General features: G+C 34.4%; 1 protein-coding gene across 1 annotated transcript in view; it reads left to right on the top strand.

Annotated features, from left to right (window-relative positions):
- Positions 1-501: 501 nt before the first annotated feature.
- Positions 502-19919, top strand: part of LOC136029559 (protein PALS1-like) — a gene marked incomplete in the record, with an annotated part of 254054 nt that continues 234636 nt past the window's right edge. The window contains 1 exon segment of the mRNA XM_065708038.1: positions 502-600.

Genomic DNA, 19919 nt, shown 5'->3' with positions numbered 1-19919 from the left:
TAAAGCGCTAGTATTTCAGCGATCTATAAATATTGGGGAACATCAGGAGTCAGTTTATTTTAACCAGTTTTGCAGATGCATATGCCGCCTAAACTATAAAACAATAATTTTTGTTCATTTTTTGTTGCAACTTTGCTCTTTACTTCTATCAGAAGCTTTCATTTTTTTTAAATGGTACAGTTCTTCAAATTGACTGTCTAATGTGGAAATTTGCTGTCAAACAGGGGGAGGTTTTTGGGGGACGCCCCTCCCCCTGTCAAGGTCAAAAGTTAAATTACTTACAGAGGTGGAGGGCGAAATACACTAACAAGAAAAACTAAGTTTTGTTAATGAACCCCCAAGCCTTAATTATGCTTCTGTCCCTGTCAGACACAAGCTTGAAGAAGATACAGAATTATTTTGTCATTACTAAACACTTAACGCGAGTCAATTTAAGAAACCAAATAAAGACCCTCAGGATAGAATACCTTGCCCAAGAGCCAGGTAAACATGTTACTCGTTAGTGTTTGTAGATCTGTGCAAATGTTCAGGTGTACAAGGATGAAATATTGAGTTAAATTTGGTGCTTTATAAGGATAATTTGAAGTCAATAGCCTACAAGTAATGTCTTCTTTCACAATTTCTTTGTGTCCTCGTTTTCCGATCTAATAACAAAATTATTGGTAGCAGTAGTACCTCCTCTTCTGAACTAAACACTATAATAGAAACTACTTATAGTTGGTTCTAGGACAAAAATTAGATAGGGATAAAGTATTAATTGTGTGCAAAGATTCTTCCTGTGAAGAAAGTATCATAATAGGACAAAGGTAGTACCCTACCATTATGTTCTCTTCGGCACCTTTTCCAACCCTAGGCTATATCCACAATTTCCTACTCTTTTATTTTCATTTTGGTAGTCCGGGCACCAATGCACGAGTAATGTAGGGAAGAGGGAGGGACAAAAGATATTTCTTATATTGGGGGGTTAATTTATCTCTCTTTTTCAAATTTTCCATGAAAATACCAAAAAAGGTTTTGCCGGCATTTTTCGATAAAAATAGCAGTAAGGCATGTTAATACTGAATGAAGCATGTTAATAAAATAAAATTAATTCCATTAGATTCCCTATTTTAGGTTCTTCAGATGTCATGATCGCTTTCCTGTCAATGCACACTCTCCTTTGGTGGTCCCAAATATAGCCCTAGGATTTAAGCAGAAATAAGAGAAAACAATGAAATTCTTACTTTACAATATACAACAAGAGTAAGATTATCGTATTTTCTTCCTTTGTTATCTATATTTTTAAATTATTTCAAATAATATTTGTATCCATAATTCTATTGAAATTGTTGAGACGAAACTGAATTTCATCGGGTGAAGATTACAGATGTCCACTATAAGACACCTCACGAGATGAAAAACAACCAATAAATTTATAATTGGGGCTATATGTAGGAACGTTAGGGGGGGGGGGGTTGCGTTGTCAGAAATGTGACCTTGATATTTGGAAATATATATGTATATATACCATGTGAAAAGTGATTTTCCTGATTACTCGAGATAATTCTCCTATAATGTGATTTTCGGTTGTAATGATTCCATTGGCGTAATTTTTGTTCCGATGTGATGTCGTTTTCTAGGGGTTTCAGGATATTTTTCAAAATTTTCGTAAATTTGTTTTCCTAACTAACATTTACGATTAAGATTAATCGAAGTAATAGTTACCATTACTGAATCAACTTCAAATGACGATTTTTCCTCACCTGACAGTTTTTAGTTTCAATACGTGATTTTAATCTTTTGGTCACTATGGGCTAGAGTTCGTTATGTACTGGGTGCAGTGGACGCTACGACTATGATAATATAGATGTTCCGAGAATTATTTTTACTAAACAGTTCACGCCATCAGACATAATGGCTGGAATATTTGTATTTTCCTTATAGAATCATCAATAAATTTCACATTTATTTGAAATATTATCGTAAATAACATTAGGTATATAAATCGGGAATATAAATAGAGGTATAACATTCTTAAAAGAGCGCATTTTAATATCCAAACTGTCTAACTCTCCATGAGCCTACTCATAAATATAGAAAAAGGATGTGCGCTTTATGGGAAGGGGTGGGGGAATTAATCCTTCATCCAAATTCATCTAGACTAAGCCTGAATAAGGATACTGTGGGGTGATACCCCCTTCCCTTTACAGAAAAGTGTTTCTGGTATTTATTTTAATGTTTCATTTAACTATTTTTATTTGCTTTAAAATACAAAGTTCGCATCAGCTTTTATGAAGGAGGGACGGTGGGTGGGTAATTTTGTGTGGATGGGGTCACTTGCCTCATAGAGTAAATTCAATGCCAAATTTTCCAAATCTCATTGGGTCTGCAATAAATATAGAATGATTTTTGGGGAATTATTCTCTAATTCTTCTTGATTTCCGCGGATATTTTGGGTCTTGACTTTATTATTAGTGCTGTGAGGGGGGGGGGGGGTAGTAATTTTCCTCCTATCCGATAATCTTCGTTTATCTAGGCCAAAATATTAAATTCGCATGCCTACAAGGCACAGAGATCGAAAGGTCGAGACTGGGTACCAAGAGCCTCAGCCTCTAATATTTTTGTTAGGGGAGAGTGTTACCAGGAGGTTTGTTCTCAGCGATTTTAAATGATATTAAATTTTCTTTTCCGACTTATACTGAATGTTTCAATTTATACAATGTATTTAAACATTACAGAATTCGTCGTTTCAAGGTTCTAGGTTTCAAGCTCCCATTTACACAGCTATGGAATTTGCATTGTTTTTTGTTTTTTTTTTCGAGAAGCCAAGTCACGGTTTCACGTTTATTTGTTATTTTTTTTTGTGTATAGAAGAGAATTTTCCGAGAGGAGTTTCCGGAGGAAGGGGAATTTTATATACAAGAAATTTTTCGTACGAAAACTTTTTCGGGGGTGAACTTTCGGGAGGAAATTTTCCATCGGGTGATTTCCCGGAAGGATTTGAAAAACGATCAGAAATTGAATTTAAAAAAAAGGAAGAAGTTTTTTCACCTGAAAGTAAGTAAAATTTACAACAGACAGAAATTATTCCCTATATCTGCTATATCACAGGGGCTGCTTCCTCCTCAATCCCTCACTCTTTGCGCTAAAGCTTTACCTTATGTCCCAATTCCTTTAAGAAAGACTCCTGAAAGGCAAGGGCCATTGATCTGCAATAAAATTCTTTTTAGAGCATTGAAAAGCTTTAACGTAATAAGCGAGCGATTCCGGAGGAGCAGCCCCCCTTATATACGGAATAATTTCTGTCCATTTTAAATTTTAATGTTGCTCCGTACTTTCAAAGGAAAAATATGTTCTTTTTAATTTGACAAGAATGGATGAATATTTCAACACTCATGTAACGACACTTCATTATTTCGATGGATCTTTTCCTACAGTTCAGAAGAAGTATGAGAAGAGGCTAAAATCCAACTATGTATTTGAAAGCACTCAATCACTGCCTTTGTATTTAGCTATTGCTGAAACTATTATCACATGTTCATGTTACCGGGTTCTCTCACTTAAAATTAAGAATTTTAAGCAAACAGAATTCTCAATAAAGAAAAATTGCCATAAATTTCGCTTGTTTTATTTTTGCTTATTTTGCTTATTTTACGAACACAGTGCTAAAAAATAATACATTTTTATTTTCAAAAATGTGAAATGATTAAAAATGTAAATGATTAATTGAGTTGGTTAATTAATCTCTCGAGTCACTAGCTTCGGTCTTTACTAGCCTATTGAATAATTAAACAAAAAAACTACTTGTTTAAAACGAGACATTAAACCTTAAAACGAAGAAAAGTCTTTGCTTAACTTAAAAAAAAGAGAAATGAAGGGACTATCGGCCCCTAAACCCCCATTCATTGCAGTAGAGTTTTTCTATTGCTTAACTGAAACCTGTTTTGAGTGCGAAACGTATAACCACGTATGAACAATTACAAGTCATATATTTATCAGTTGCATTTGAACCGAAAATATTTGAACTGAAAATTATGAGATTAAACCCAGGCACATGCTAAGGGCTGGGGGTCTCCTCAATGCCCCGCTATTTACGATAAAGTTCGACTTTTTGTCCCAATTCTTTAAGAACGAATCCTGAAACACAAAAGCCGTTTAATTAGAATAAAATTGAAAAAAAAAATGTTTTTTTAACTGAAAATAAGGAGCGACATTAAAACTTAAAACGAACAGAAATTACCCCGTATATGAAAGGGGCTGCTCCTTCTTCAACGCCTTGCTCTTTGCACTAAAGTTTGACTCTTTCTCTCAACTCTACTTTTTAAAACAGTAAACACTTTAGCATAAAGAACAGGGCGTTGAAGAAGGAGCAGCCCCTTTTATATACGGGGTAATTTCTGTTCGTTTTAAGTTTTAATGTCGCTCCTTACTTTCAGTTAAAAAAACTTGTTTTTTTTTTAAATTTACTTTCAGAACGTTTTTTAGTTAATCCATGTTTTGATTTTGGCTCTCTGCAGATGAATAATTAAGGCAAAATTTGCATATTTATTTATTTGGCTAAATGGCTTTCCCATAGTTTTGATCGAATGATTTTGCGAAAAAAGGAGGGGAAGGAGGCCCAGTTGCTCTCCAATTTTTCGGGTACTTAAAAAGGCAACTAGAACTTTTAGTTTTTACGAACGTTTTCATTAGTAAAAGATATACGTAACTTACGAATTAGCTTACGTAACAAACTTCTATGTTCATATGTTTTTATTACGTATATGAGAAGGTTCGCCCACTCGTCAATACCTCGTCAATAACTCTTTGCATTAAAGCTTAAATTTTGTCCCCTGAATGACAAAGGCCGTAGAATAAAAAGTTGAAATTACTAAAAATCCTTTAGCGTAAAGAGTGAGGTATTAGGAGAAGGTGAACCCCTTATATACTTAATATTTTCTGTTCGTTTTAAGTTTTAATGCTACTCCATACTTCCAGTTGAAAAAAAAACCTTCTTCATATTTACTTTCTCATTGTTTTTTTTAAATAATGCTAGAAAATGCTGCGCCCCCTTTATGGAAATCTTCTTCCCCCATGACAAATCCCTCCATGGTAAATTTCTCCCACATAGCCCCCTCTTTTCAGCCCCCCTCCCAACCAAAAAATCCCCCTGAAAACGTCTCTACATATCCCAATAACCATTAATATATGCAAACACTGGTCAAAATTTGCAACTTGCAGAACCTCCCACGGGGACTGTGGGGGAGGAAGTCGTCCCAAAAGACATAGTTATAAGGTTTTTCGACTATGCTGAATAAAATGGCTATCTCAGAATTTTGATCCGACTACTTTGGGAAAAAAATGAGCGCCGAATTTTTTTGGTCACTTAAAAAGGGCACTAGAACTTTTCATTTCTGTTCGAATGAGCCCTCTTGCAAAATTCTAGGACCACTGGGTCGATATAATCACCCCTGGGAAAAAGAAAAAAAAAGAAAAAAAAAACGAACAAATAAACACGCATCCGTGATTTGTCTTCTGGCAAAAAATACAAAATCCACATTTTTGTAGATAGGATCTTGGAACTTATACAATAGGGTTCTCTGATACGCTGAATCTGATGGTGTGATTTTCATTAAGATTCTATGACTTTTAGGGGGTGTTTCACCCTATTTTCTAAAATAGGGCAGATTTTCTCAGGCTCGTATCTTTTGATGGGTAAGAGTAAACTTGATGAAACTTATATATTTAAAATCAGCATTAAAATGCGATTCTTTTGATGTAACTCTTGGTATATTCGTTACCACGAACTGTTTGATAGTTAAATAAAAAAAAACAAGTTTTTTTTAACTGAAAGTAAGGAGCGACATTAAAACTGAAAACGAACAGAAATTACTTCGTATATGAAAGAGGCTGCTTCCTCATCAACGCCCCGCTCTTTACGCTAAAGTTTGACTCTGTCTCTCAATTCTTCTTTTTAAAACAGTAAAAAACTTTAGCGCAAAGAGCGGGGCGTTGATGAGGAAGCAGCCTCTTTCATATACGAAGTAATTTCTGTTCGTTTTCAGTTTTAATGTCGCTCCTTACTTTCAGTTAAAAAAACTTGTTTGTTTTATTTAATTTCTGAACGCTTTTGAATCAATGCATGTTTTGATTTTGGCTCTCCGCAGAGGAATAATTAAAACGAAATTTGCATTTTTTTTTTTGGCTAAATGGCTTTCTCATAATTTTGATCGAATGATTTTGAGAAAAAAAGAGCGGGGGAGGAAGCCTAGTTGCCCTCCGATTTTTTGGTCAATTAAAAAGGCAACTAACTTTTAATTTTTTACGAATATTTTTATTAGTGAAAGATTTACGTAACTTATAAATTAGCTTACGTAAAAACTTTTGTATTCTCATATTTTTATTACATATATGAGGGGGTTCGCCCCCTTGTCAGATCCTCGCTCTTTACACTAAAGCTTAAATTTTGTCCCAATTCATTAAGAATGACCCCAGAATCACAAAAGCCGTAGAATAAATAGTTGAAATCACTAAAAATACTTTAACGTAAAGAGCGAGGTATTAGGAGGAGGTGAGCCCCTCAAATGGGTAATAATTTCTGTTTGTCTTAAGTTTTAATGCTGTTCCTTGCTTCCAGCTGAAAGAACTTATTCATATTTATTTTTTCATTGTGTTTTTAAATAATGCTAGTAAATCCTGCGCTCCCTTCATGGAGATTTTCTTCCGCCATGACAAATTATCGATGGAAAGTTCCCCCTGCATATCCCTCTCTTCTCAACCCTCCCCCAACCAAAAAAATCCTCCTGAAAACGCCTGTACACTTCCCAATAACCATTACTATATGTAAGCATTGGTCAAAGTTTGTAACTTGTTGCCCCTCCCATGAGGACTGTGGGGGAGTAATTCGTCCCCAAAGACATAGTTATAAGGTTTTTCGACTACGCTGAATAAAATGGCTATCTCAGAATCTTGATCTGATGACTTTGGTAAAATAATTAGCGTGGGAGGGGGCCTAGGTGCCCTCCAATTTTTTTGGTCACTTAAAAAGGGCACTAGAACTTTTCATTTCCGTTAGAATGAGCCCTCTTGCAACATTCTAGGACAACTGCGTCGATACGATCACCACTGGAAAAAAAAAACAAAAAAAAACAACAAATAAACACGCATCCGTGATCTGCCTTCTGGCAAAAAATACAAAATTCCGCATTTTTGTAGATAGGAGCTTGAAACTTCTACAGTAGGGTTCTCTGATACGCTGAATCTGATGGTGTTATTTTCGTTAAGATTCCATGACTTTTAGGGGGCGTTTCCCCCTATTTTCTAAAATAACGCAAATTTTCTCAGGCTCGTAACTTTTGATGGGTAAGACTAAACTTGATGAAACTTATATATTTAAAATCAGCATTAAAATGCAATTCTTTTGATGTAGGTATTGGTATCAAAATTCCATTTTTTAGAGTTTTGGTTACTATTGAGCCGGGTCGCTCCTTACTACAGTTCGTTACCACGAACTGTTTGATAAGCTTTTTTATATTTTCACCAAAAAAAATTAGCGTAAAAACCGAAGTATTGAGAAGGTGGCATCCTCCTCACACACATAATAATTTCTGTTCGCGTTAAGTGTTGGTATTGCTACTTACTTTCACTTGAAAAAACTTGTTTTTTTATATATATATATATATATATATATATATATATATATATATATATATATATATATATATATATATATATATATATATATATATATATATATATATATATATATATATATATATATATATATATATATATATACCAATCAACAATCACCAATGCAACAGCACAAACACATAAAAAAAGAAAAAAAAAGAGACAAAAGGAGAAAAGGAACACTGTTTTCCTAAATTATATATATATATAGTAGATATATATATACTAGACAGTATATATACATATAGTATACATATATACAGTATATATACTAGAGCATAAAAGCAAATAAATAAATTTCTAATCGTACAAATTCTTCCTCTTAACTACAGATTAATTCTTTCTATAAATTTATCTCCTTGAATTGTCAAGTTCCCTAATTAGGTTTTGTGGTATTCGCTTTGATATCAGGCAACCTCCAAAGGAAGTATAAAGCTTATTTTACTGGAAACTTACAAGTAGGATGTATGCTCTGATAGTGCAGAAGAATTGCTTGTGAAAACAAGACAGGGCTCAGGTCTTCGGAGGCCCTACATGACCAGTTGTTATTAGTCATTTGCTCGATTATTTTCAATTCAAGTAATCTTTGGTGAACAAGGAAATTTTTTTTTATAATTTATTTAAAAAGGTTCTTACTTTTATAATTGATACTTGTTCGGAAAGGCCCATTCACAAAAGATGTACCAATAAGGAAATTCTATGACAAATCCTTATTGGTACAAGTTAGCGCTTGCTAAAACTTGGCATTAGTAAAATATCATTGTGAATGGTCCTTAAAACTCAGCCAGACACTAATACGACGAGAACCACGTCATGGCTTACAACGGGTAAAGTTTTTTTTCCAGAGTCTTTTACAATTGCAGTAGTTAGTTTATCGACACTCCCATGGAGTGTGCATTTTTTCCCGCTTAAAGCCAAGCGAGTACATCTCAAAATTGAGATTGCATACTCTCAGTAGATTTCATTAAAGAGCATATGCCGCTGCGTGTGGAGGTTTTAGAAAATAGAAGGAATCCAAAGTTCTGGTACCTTTCCAGGACCAATTGCGATTGGAGGATTATCAGTCCTCTTGCTTTGTCATTTTTTTGCCCCAGACACTCTTGGTACCACCCTTTGCTAGCGAATCAAAATTTACTGATAGCTATTTTTTTCAAAATTTCGAAAGCTTCAACAAATATGCCTGCGGGATGACATATATTATGTAGCCCTAAGAGCAAGGGTTCTAAATTCCGCAAACTGCCCCTTGTTTGCAGTAAAAAGGTGGGCATGTCTGACCTTGATTCTTCGATTAGCTTGAAATATCTTTCAGAGATAATTCCCTGGACCAGGAAGACCATATATTTTCTAGAAGAGGTAGTGGGTTTTTGGTGATCCAAAAGTGAGCCAGGAATAGTTCTGTCTTGGATGGGTTTGGAAATCACAGTGGCAAGTCATAGGACCAGGTGGACTTAATGCACAACAAAAATTTAGTTGGAGGCACACACCAAAATAAACTTTTTATTGGTAGCTTGAAACCTATATCATAGCCTACCAACATTTTGTTGGGAGATGGAGGATGTTAAAGGGCCTGATAGTGGGTCAAAGGTGTTTTTTGAAACTGTGACCGGCTTGAAAATTAACTAGTTCTTAGAGTACCTCATGGAAAGCCTCACTCTTATCTGTGGTATTTTTTATTTTTCGTTTCAAGTTTTTCCTGAATATTTGTTTTCATTTCTATTTATGATTTAGATATAATTTATCAACTCACAGGACTTTATGTTCGCTTTAAGTTTGACTTTTTTGTTGACTTTATTGCTGTTCATTTTAGGTTTTAATTTTGTTCTTTAATTTTCTTTGAAATATCTTATGGAAAAAAAAAATGTTCTTAATAACACAAGTACTTGTATATCGTCGAGATTCAACTTTCAACCTTTAGATTTGAAAAAAATTGCTCTTACTAAGGAATTCTAAAACGTAAAAAAAAACTACATGAAAAACATTTGCTATTGGGCCAGTTTTTCCCCTGATTTTATTTTGATTTACCTTCTAATTAGCCTGTAATTTTACAACAGCCTGGTAATTAAGCACGAATTGTGTTGCGAGAGCAGCACTTTTATTTTGTCATGTTTTTTTTCTTTTTTTCTAAGCATCCCGATTTCAGCTTATTCCTAGAAAGTGTTAAGGCTGTAACCTCTGTGGTTTTTACGGTAAGTGTGGACCTTAAGCCGGATTGATGAATATCAATTTTTGCTCGTTCTTAGCTTTTTTAGATATTGTTGAAATAGTTCCGTTAAGAAAAATTATTTTGACTATACTGCACAGGAATCATCCTGATCTACATTGCGCTGTAGGTTATCCCTTTGAGAACAGCTTAAAAAAAGTTGTCGGCAATTACATGTGACGCATGGAAATATCAGATCAAACCTTTAATCATGATGCCAACGAATTGCAATCTGATGATGATATCAAATTACTTAAAATCAATTGAAAACGAGGTTCCGTCCAAATACTTTCGCTTATTAATGCAATGTCATGCGGCATTAGTAGCAAAGTTTAATAAAGACATTTTACAATAACTTACAACACAAATTACAGAAATATAAGATTCGGAATTTTCACACTACCCGTTGGACAAACACTTTTTAAGCATGGAACGTCTGTCAGGGTTTGGAAAGGTACACTTATATTTGTAGATCATGAATATGAATACCCCCCCCCTCAAAAAATAAACATTATATGCTTTCTGGTCTAAAGATACATCTTTGACAGGAGTTCGAGTGGACGGTAACCTCAATAACCTCATGAAAATGGGTATGAAATGTTTCATCAGTTCTGTAACATTTATTTTTATTTATGTCCTAAACTGAATAAAAATAATTTTTAGCTCTCTCAGTATCTTTTTTACCTTAGGTATTTCAATGGGTATAGTTATGCAAGAAATAGATTTTCTTAGTCATGGTCGTGTCTATCTGTGGCCTATCTCACATAAATCCCTTAAAGTGTCTTATTCGGTATCAATAAATCTACTTATAAAACTAAAACTGCTTGATGCGATATCAGTTTTTTTTGGCATAATTGCAAAGGTTGAAACCTTATGATAAGGTGGTCCTAAAGGTCAGACGCCGCAGAATTTTTTGTCTTATCCAATCGAATAGGTTGCAAATCTTATACTATTTCAACTAGATTAACATTCTACGATAAGAATGTTTCAGTTTTTTTTTCAGTGTTTTTTGACTATTCAGTTTTCACTATTTCAGTTTTTTTTCACAGGATTGCTGTCCAATTACTGAATTATTTCTATTAAGCAATCTGTAAGCAGTAACTTTATTAATTAATGTTTAAAATGTTTTTTTGAAAGTAAAGAAAAAGTTGAAACTTAAAATTAACAAAATTTACTGCTTTGCAGTTTACGCAATATATTCTGGAAAAAACTGTTGGAAATGAACTGGAAATATATCCCTATATTTGCAGAATTCTGAAAAACTAGCTGTTCCTTGTTTTCCCTTGCTGTTCAAGGGGATGAGCTTTAACTCTTCGGAAAGCAGTTTTCAACTAATTTTCGGGGGGTTTTCACGCTCTTTTTTGAGTTCGTATAAATTTGCTCTTAAACTTTCAGTTTTTAAACTAAAGTTAGTTTTAGACTTTTTTTTTCTCTTTACTAGGTTGCAGGTGCCGCTGCGAACATGACAAAATTAAAACAGATATGCCAATAATATATATTTTCTAAAATTGTCATGCAATTGCCGTTTTCTGTTGTTTTGATGACAAATTTGCCCTACCCTCCTTTGTGGATAAAGGATTCTTTGTCCGAGAAGACGAAGGTTCGAATCCTAGTGTACCCAATTATTTGGTTTGGGACGTGGGCCAGTGGCGTGACTCTGTAAGCTCATCCAGAGTCGACCCAGCTCTAAATGGGTACCAGGAGAAATTTGGGGAAGGTAAACAGGAAAGGTGTGCAAAAGCACAGGATGACTGGCCCTCATCCCCCATTGCACTTCCTGGCTGAAGGGACTTGAGACGAAGAACAGCACCGCCGGTTCAGACCTTAAGGGTCTAGTGCTGCATCCTTTACCTTTTTTTTACCTTTACCCTCCTGAAATGGGTTCTTGGGTTTATGCCGCTTGCACTCAGTAAAATGTATATCTCACATACGGTACTAAATTGAAATATCTTCCAAATGTTCTTAAGGTAAAAAATGGTGTGATATTCAATGAAAAACTTATTTATGTGAATAATATATTTTGCTTCAGTTTTTGTGTGTATTTTTTATTTTTTACTATTATCTATACACACTAGAATTAAAAATAACAAAACATCATGAAACGTTAGGCTCCCCAACAGGGCCATAACAAGTTTTTTGGTGGGGGGAGGGTAACGAAAAGACTGAAGAAGAAAGGGTTTATCTCTCGTTGACTTTGTATAAGATCTTAAAGAAGGTACCAGCATTTCACGTTTCCTTTTGCCCAAAATTGAAAAATAGGAATTCTAACGATTTAGATTAAGGGGAAGGTTTGCCTATAAGGGCATCAAGTCTCAAAATTCCGCTTAGAAACCATTTCTTTATTTTGACTGTCTTCTACACTCTTTCATTTAAAACATCAATCATAATTTTAGCTTAATTTAAATTTCATAAGCAATCAGCGTCAATCATCAATGTCAATAATCTGTGTCATAAACAAAGTTTAAGAGACATTATTATTATGACCATAACTTTTTAACATTAATTATTATTATTATAACTGAAAAATCTAATAATTGCTGAGGCTTTGAAGAATTATTTCAATTTCATTATCATTTTAAACAATCGATCTAGTTTCTTTAATCTGATTAAAGAAATTTTTTTCTTTTACATTAGATTTTTAGATTTTGCAGTTAATTTTTATTCCTCTGTTCTCTTTCGATCAAATTCCTTCCAAACGTGTGGGACAAATACCCTAACAAAAGTTAATTTTTACATTAGGGTCTCCATGTACCTGGAATTTAGGGCTAGAATTTCAAGCCATTCATAAAAAAGAAGTTTTTTGGCCCTTTTATGCCCTTTCTTAAGTCAAAATTTTTGGGGAACCAACAATAATTTTTCTATTTATTATTCTTCATTCTGGTCTTCATAATCAAACACACAGGAATTGAAGTTTCGAGACAAAATTTGATTTTGCCAAAACTTGTTTGGCCTTTTCCGTGTCACAGACAATTTTTTTCACATTTGGCTCTCCAGGCCCAAGCATCTAAGGATTCCAGTGGCAAACCGATCAGAGATGAGACTGACCGCTTTTTAACCTTACAAAGGGGGACTATAGCTTTGAATTTCCAATTGAATGAGTCCCTAGCCAAGTTTTTAAGACCACCCCTTTCATAGAGAGGAGCCAAGGGGAGAGAGGAACGAATTTATAAATAAACAATACGTTGAAAGAACATGGCTCTTTACTAAAATCCCGTCAGAGCATTGTCTCTGATACTGATATCAGAAAACAATTCTTGTTTGATCTAAATTCAAAATAAATAAATGTCAAAAATAATAAATTGGAGGTTTGACGGGTGGCAGTACTAAAGTCATTTTGGCAACTTCTGCTCGTTTTTTTTTTTTTTTGCTATTTAATTGATATTTTCATTGTAGTATATTAATAGCACTAACATCGACTTTTTATTTTTATTAATAGTAGAAATTAATTGCATAACGGACCCTGTGTGTCAATTATGGGCAGCTTGCATAGACTACTGCCCTTGCCCCAGAAACTGTGGGGTCATATCATCCCTGGAGGAATAGTTATTTCACGTTTCGACCATTTTTAAGAAAATGGATATATCAAAATTTAGATCGGAATCTGTCGAGGGAGAGCAGCTAAAAAGAATAAGGGGGTTAGGTGCCCTACAATCACTTTTGACAGCGCTATTGCGCTGACTATGATCAATGAAGAACCATACTTCTGCCTCACGAAACCTAGTTTTTCGAAGATTTTTGCAAAAACAAACAACTAGTTTCCTTAACAAAAGTAGATTAAACAAAAAGTAGGTTAACAATAGTAGAAATTAATAGTAAAATTAATAGTAGAAATTACTGTTGATAAATAGTAAAATCGGTGTAGTTGGGCTAGGAATAATCATGATAGAAATAAGCTTGCTCGAAAAAATTAATGTAACAGCAGTGGCACTACGAACAATCGGACTTAGAATAGCGGTAGATGACTGTATTCGGTCAAATAAAATGAAGTATCAACCCCTATCCAAGGATTATAAAAGATTCTTCTCCGTTTTCCTACCAAACAACTTGCCAGAGCTTTCCTCTAACCAACCATTTATAGTCTTTGAATCAGTAGGACCCTCCACCACACTTATCGTTACATTTAACATTAAATTTCTTTTAATTCAAATAGCTTGGTATACTTAGGTATACCTTGCCCTCCCACCCCCATTTTAGATTTTGAGGCCTAAAACCGCTACTGGTTTATCTGGAACCGCTTTTGCTGCAATGTCTCCTAGCAATTATTCATACAAAAAAAAAATCCGTTTTTATAACGTGAGAATAAAACCTCAAATATAAAGCAATAAAACACTAAAAAAGCAAATGTTGAGCCAGTAGTGCTAGTCGTGGGAGAAGCAGTGGCAGTGGCTTATCCGTTGATAAAAATCAATAATTTATTGTGGAATTAAGTACGTTTTGGTCTTTCAAATTCAAAAGTAACCTTAGATTTGTTATGAGCATTTTCAGAAATTCTTAAATACCTAATTATTCCTAATTAGTTTAGTCCTAATTAGGCACCATTTGTGGAGTAAATGCAGGGTTTTTTAATCTAGGACAGTCATTCTGCGATCTAGATAATTTCTTGTGGTTAGCATATAGTTGTTAGGACTGTTCCCTTACTGTTTCATTGATCATGAGCTGAAAGAGGTACATCATGTCAGTTTGTGTGAATTGTGTTGAATTAGGAGGGGGGGGGGTAAGTGGTCTAAATGAGAATAACACCATCAAATGACACATGAAGAACTCCGTTGCAGAGTTTTTAAGCTACCATCTAGAGTAATTTGAAATTTTGCTTTATTTCGGGAAGGACGATCATGGATGCGTATTTTTTTGTTTGTTTTCCTCTCGTTTTTGCCCCTGAGGTTATCGTGTCGAACCAATGTTCCCAGGAAATTGGGAAAAGGCTCTTTGAAATCAAAATTAAAAGTTCTACGGGTCTTTTTAAGTTGCCAATATTTTACCACAGAAAAGATTTTGTGCCATTTTATGGCACCAAACCACAAATTGGAACCGAAGAGGGCTATGTTGTTATCGATTGAAATTTTTAAGGTTTTTAATCTATTTAAAATTATCAAAAAACTATATATTTACCTTTCCAGTTTCAAAAACAGTAATGGCTTGCGGTGGCGCATCCGTTTCTAAAGTATCACGCAGTCGACAATAAATAAAGGGTTGAAATGAATATTTATTTTAAAGCTTCGTTTGATCAAGCTGGTCCACTTTACGATTGAATTAATTATGCATAGTTATGCATAATTTTAAATCAGCTGTTATAGGGGAGGACCTGAAAATTTCATAAATTGGAGGGATTGTGGTGCTTAAAACCCAAATTTTCTAACTTTCCATGAGCATGCAGGTAAATATAAATAGGATCAGATGGAGGAGGTGTAAATTAATCTGTAATCTCCTTTCATCTCGATTACGCTTGAAGATATGGGCTGCGGGGAGGTGTGTGGGATAGATTGGTGTGCTCTTCTTACTTTTAATTACTATCGACGTTTAAATATAAATATTTTGTTTTATGCCTATTACTTGTATATTAAACCGTTATACGGCAACGGGCAGTAAGTAAAGATTGACTCGCGCTTCCAGCAAGCAGAACTTTAAAAAAAGTTTTGATAGCAATATATACATTAAATGAATCTAGTTTTTAGGGTGATTCTAAAGACAAAACTGTATTCTAAATTTTTTATTTTAACTTTTAACCAAGTTTTAAACTACCCAACAAAACTTAAAATCATGAAAATTTGCTCCATTTACAAAAAAGAAACAATTTGTCAATTATGTTCTTTCGTTTGTGAATTAAAATTCGCTGTGTTTAAAATTCATCCTTGCTAATCTTCTGCCTTATACTTGAAAAAAAAAACAGCTTCGAATACCTTCAAAATAAGGACATAATAAAAACACATATAACTATAACCATACCATAACATAACAATAATACAACAATAACAGTAGGAATAACAAAAACACACACAATAAGACACCTTGGTACCACAGCAAAGTAATACATAATACTCGCACACAAGATAGTAATACTGATTATCATAATAACTAAAATAATATTAACAACTCACAACCTCACTAACCTTAAGTTAGTCACAATTTACCAAAAAGAAAAAAAGGATTCTATGTGCCATGCCCACTCTAACAAACTTACCCAACCTTTAAAAATCATCATTACTTCTACTTTTTTAAAATATTTTATATATTGTATTGCTTCATGGATATATATATATATATATATATATATATATATATATATATATATATATATATATATATATATATATATATATATATATATATATATATATATATATATATATATATATATATATATATATATATATTAAAGTGGCGAAACCCTATAGGCCAGTGTATTCTCCTGATGAGCCCTTGTGTTGGGTTGTTGCCTCTGAATTATTTGTCTTTATTATTTTTTCTATTATTTGGTAAATGACGACTTATACTTATTGACGACATGACTGCCTGTCCATGGGTTATTCTTTATGGTTGATTGTGTGTGGCTATGCTGTTTGACCTATGTGATTGTATGGATGAGTAGGGTTAAGGCCTCATTCAAGTGCTGGTCTATATTAATCACTAATTTAGGAAAACATAATTCCTTTTCTCCTTCTGTCTCTTTTTTTTTTTTTTTTTTAACTAAATAAAAATAAAACACTTATAAATGACATACAAAAAAAAAGAAGCACACAATAAAACTTCAAGCACATACAAAAAAGAAAAATACGAAAAAACGGAACAAGGCCAGGACATTTATCATATAGGAGATATAGAAGCAAAATTAAACATATAACAAAAAAAGGATTGAAATTAAGAAAATAGATAAAAAATTGGGATGGATTCAAAAACATTTAGAATCTCAAAAATATATAAAATAAAGAGAAGAGAGACATATAAATTAGGGTAAAATAACAATAATGATAATAAAAAAGCATTAAACTGGAAATAACAGACGAGAAACTGTCTTTACAGAGAGAAATAGAGATACATCAGGAGGTTGAAGTTCCATAGTAGAACTAATTGATAAACAGGAGACCTCTGAGCTGCTGTTGATGATCGCTTGGGTAAAATAAATCTGCAAGAAGAGCTTCCTAAAAAAAAAGAGTACCTACCTGAGTATACCTAGAAAAGCAGAATGCGCTGAATGAAGATAACTTTTACCTACAATACGATCCAGCGGAGCTATTCCAGTATCATTATAAAGATCAGAGGAAGGGTAAAGCCAAGGGAAAAGAAAAGTAGCCTTACTGCCCGATTTTGGGCTCTTTGAAGTGAGCAGAATTTCACATCAAGACCAATAGCAACTTTTTGTGCACTTTTTGTCACAAATTTTTCTATAATGTGTGGAACTGCTAGCCATTGTTATAACTCTTTGACTATTACGAGAAGCGCCACCTGCCTTGAAAAACTTATTTTTGTACATAATACCTTCGATTGGCTATTTCGCTTGCGGTCCTCTTACTTCAGTCTGGTGGGTTTGCAATAATTCAAAGGAACATTCATCCATCACTCAAACCGAGACTGCTGATTGGTAAAGTATCCGACTTTGAAGTTGTGCTGAATATCCGTTCCTAGTAGAATTAGTCATTGCAAAATGAAGTAACGAAGCAAAGATTGATCAAGAAGCTCAGATATACCTGTTATGAAGTCCTTTATATTCCGTATTAGAGATGACCAGTGGCGTCGATTGGTAAACAGGGAGAAGGGGCTTCCCCCTCCTCAATCCGAAGTAATAAAATTAAGAGCCATTGTGATTGAATATCATCGTTCGTGGAGTAGCGTGACTTTACAATGTTCTGTTGAAGTGCGTTAACTTTTTCACTCTATTTTGGATTATATATTATGTTCTTCTTGACGGATAATGATAATCATTGTTGAACCATTGGTGAACGCGCTAACATCAGCTCCTTACTACAGTTCGTTACTAAGTACTGTTTTAACAGTACTTAGGCTCAATGAGAGCTGGGATGTTTTGGCACTAAAATACAAACTTTGAGGTATCTCCTTCTTCCTGTAACTACAAAACTATCAGAAAACCCCATTGTAGAAGTTTAAGTGCCTTTTTAATTTTTGTATTCATTGTTGATTCTGTTGTTGGGAAACTTTCGGATATTTTTCGCGGGATATTTGTCTGGGGGGGGTATCAGAAGGAACTTTATAAGTGGAGAAAAACCCTGAATTACCCTGAATTCTTCTACAAAATCCAATTCGCTTGCCTTTCTTCCTCTTTACACGCCCAATTTTACTTATCGAGATAATGTTACGGCAGAATTGTCCAGGGGGAAATTCTCAGTTGGGATCAAATTTTCTGGCAAGATTTTTCCTTGGAAAAATTTGGTTAGTGTCCACAAAGATGCTACAATGTGACAGCTTCCTTCTTATTGCACAAACTGTTTCTGGCATTTATTTTTATTCTTCTCTGCTACTCCCCCCCCCCGCCTTAGAACTAATAATAAAGGCGTAGACTGAAAGTATACGTGGGAAGAATTAGACAACAAGTCCCAAAAACTCATTTAGTTTTCATCTGATGGCTCAGTGAGGCTTATAAAATTAGGAACATTTTTGTCCAATAAGAAGGGAGATGCCACCTTGTAGCACCCTCGTGGAAATTATCTACATTTTACCACGGAAAAATCTTGTTAGACATTTTGATCCCCGCTGAAAAAAAATTATTCCCAGAAATTTTCTCCCCACGGGAAAATCCCCTAAACAATTTTCTATCCCCCTGCAGTAAAAAACTCGCGAAAAGTATCCGTGTGTTTTTAATAGCAAATACTATATCTAAGCAATAGACAAATTAATAAAAAAACTTAATAGGCAATTAAACTTCTTTAATGGGGTTCTGTGTTTTTTTCAGGGGGGGGGGTATCTTTTGGGTGGGAGGATGGTAAAAAACCTTTAAAACCGAATCAAAAACGTAAAATTGATGTTTAATTCCTTATGATATCTGGGAATAGTTTGGTCTGCGCTGCTAATATAGAAGTAAAGAGTAACATTAAACTTCAAAATGAACAGAATTTCTTCTTTTTTGAAGGAGACTGATCCTTCCTCATCCATATCTCCCCTTCATCTTCACAGAAACTTTAGAGGGTGCTCATTAGACCAGAAATTAAGAGTTCTAGTCCTTTTTTATAAGTTGCAAGTGATTGGAAACCAACCAGCCGCGGTTGGGGGGGATTATCCGGTAGATTATTTTCCAAGGGGATGAACGCCGACTCCCAAAAGCTTATGGGTTCCTGTTGTATCTATTCAAAACCATTCGAAGGGTATAGGTCCAACCAGGGTAACTGCCCCAGGCACTGCAGCAGGGGTGGGGGTGGTTTTAACTGTGTTTAACTCGTTTTAAATATGGATCACAGTTTTAACTTTGATCCAACTTTTTGGTTATATTTGAGTATGGAGGGGGGCTTTATAATTATCCGGGTATCACCAACCCTGGTAATGGCTCTGTATCTATTGATATAATGCAATCATGGTTGCAGCGGTAGCCGCACAGGAAATCGAAAGGTTCCCAAAGATTTATGGGTTCCTTTTATATCTATTCAAAACCATTCAAGGAGATGGGTACAACCAGGGCAACTTCCCAAGGCACTGCAGCAGGGGTGAGGACCACAGCCCATAGTAACTAAAATAAAAAAAAACTGACCTATCTCTCGTTTTTTTTCTAGGACGGCTAGGGGGTGACCAGAACATCATAGAGAGATATGAGATAGCTCATTCGAACAGACATTTCGTTTGCTCGTGCCTTTTTTAAGTGACACAAAGCAGGGATCAATTTTCAGCAGGGATCAAATTGTCTGGCAAGATTTTCCTGTGAAAAAAATGTGGTTAATGTCCACAAAGACGCTGCAAGCTCAACTGCATTCTTATTGCATAAATCTATTACTGGCGTTTATTTTAATGCTTTATTTAACCCAAGTGATTTGCTTCATAATTGAGTGAAAAATTATTAAGGGGGGGGGTAGATCTTTGTGTAGGGGGTGGTATGATAACAAAATGATTAAGTTTCAATTATCTAAGTATT

This window comes from Artemia franciscana, chromosome 7 (assembly GCF_032884065.1).
Source record: "Artemia franciscana chromosome 7, ASM3288406v1, whole genome shotgun sequence".
Lineage (NCBI taxonomy): Eukaryota > Metazoa > Arthropoda > Branchiopoda > Anostraca > Artemiidae > Artemia > Artemia franciscana.
This window is presented reverse-complemented; position numbering and strand designations above follow the sequence as displayed.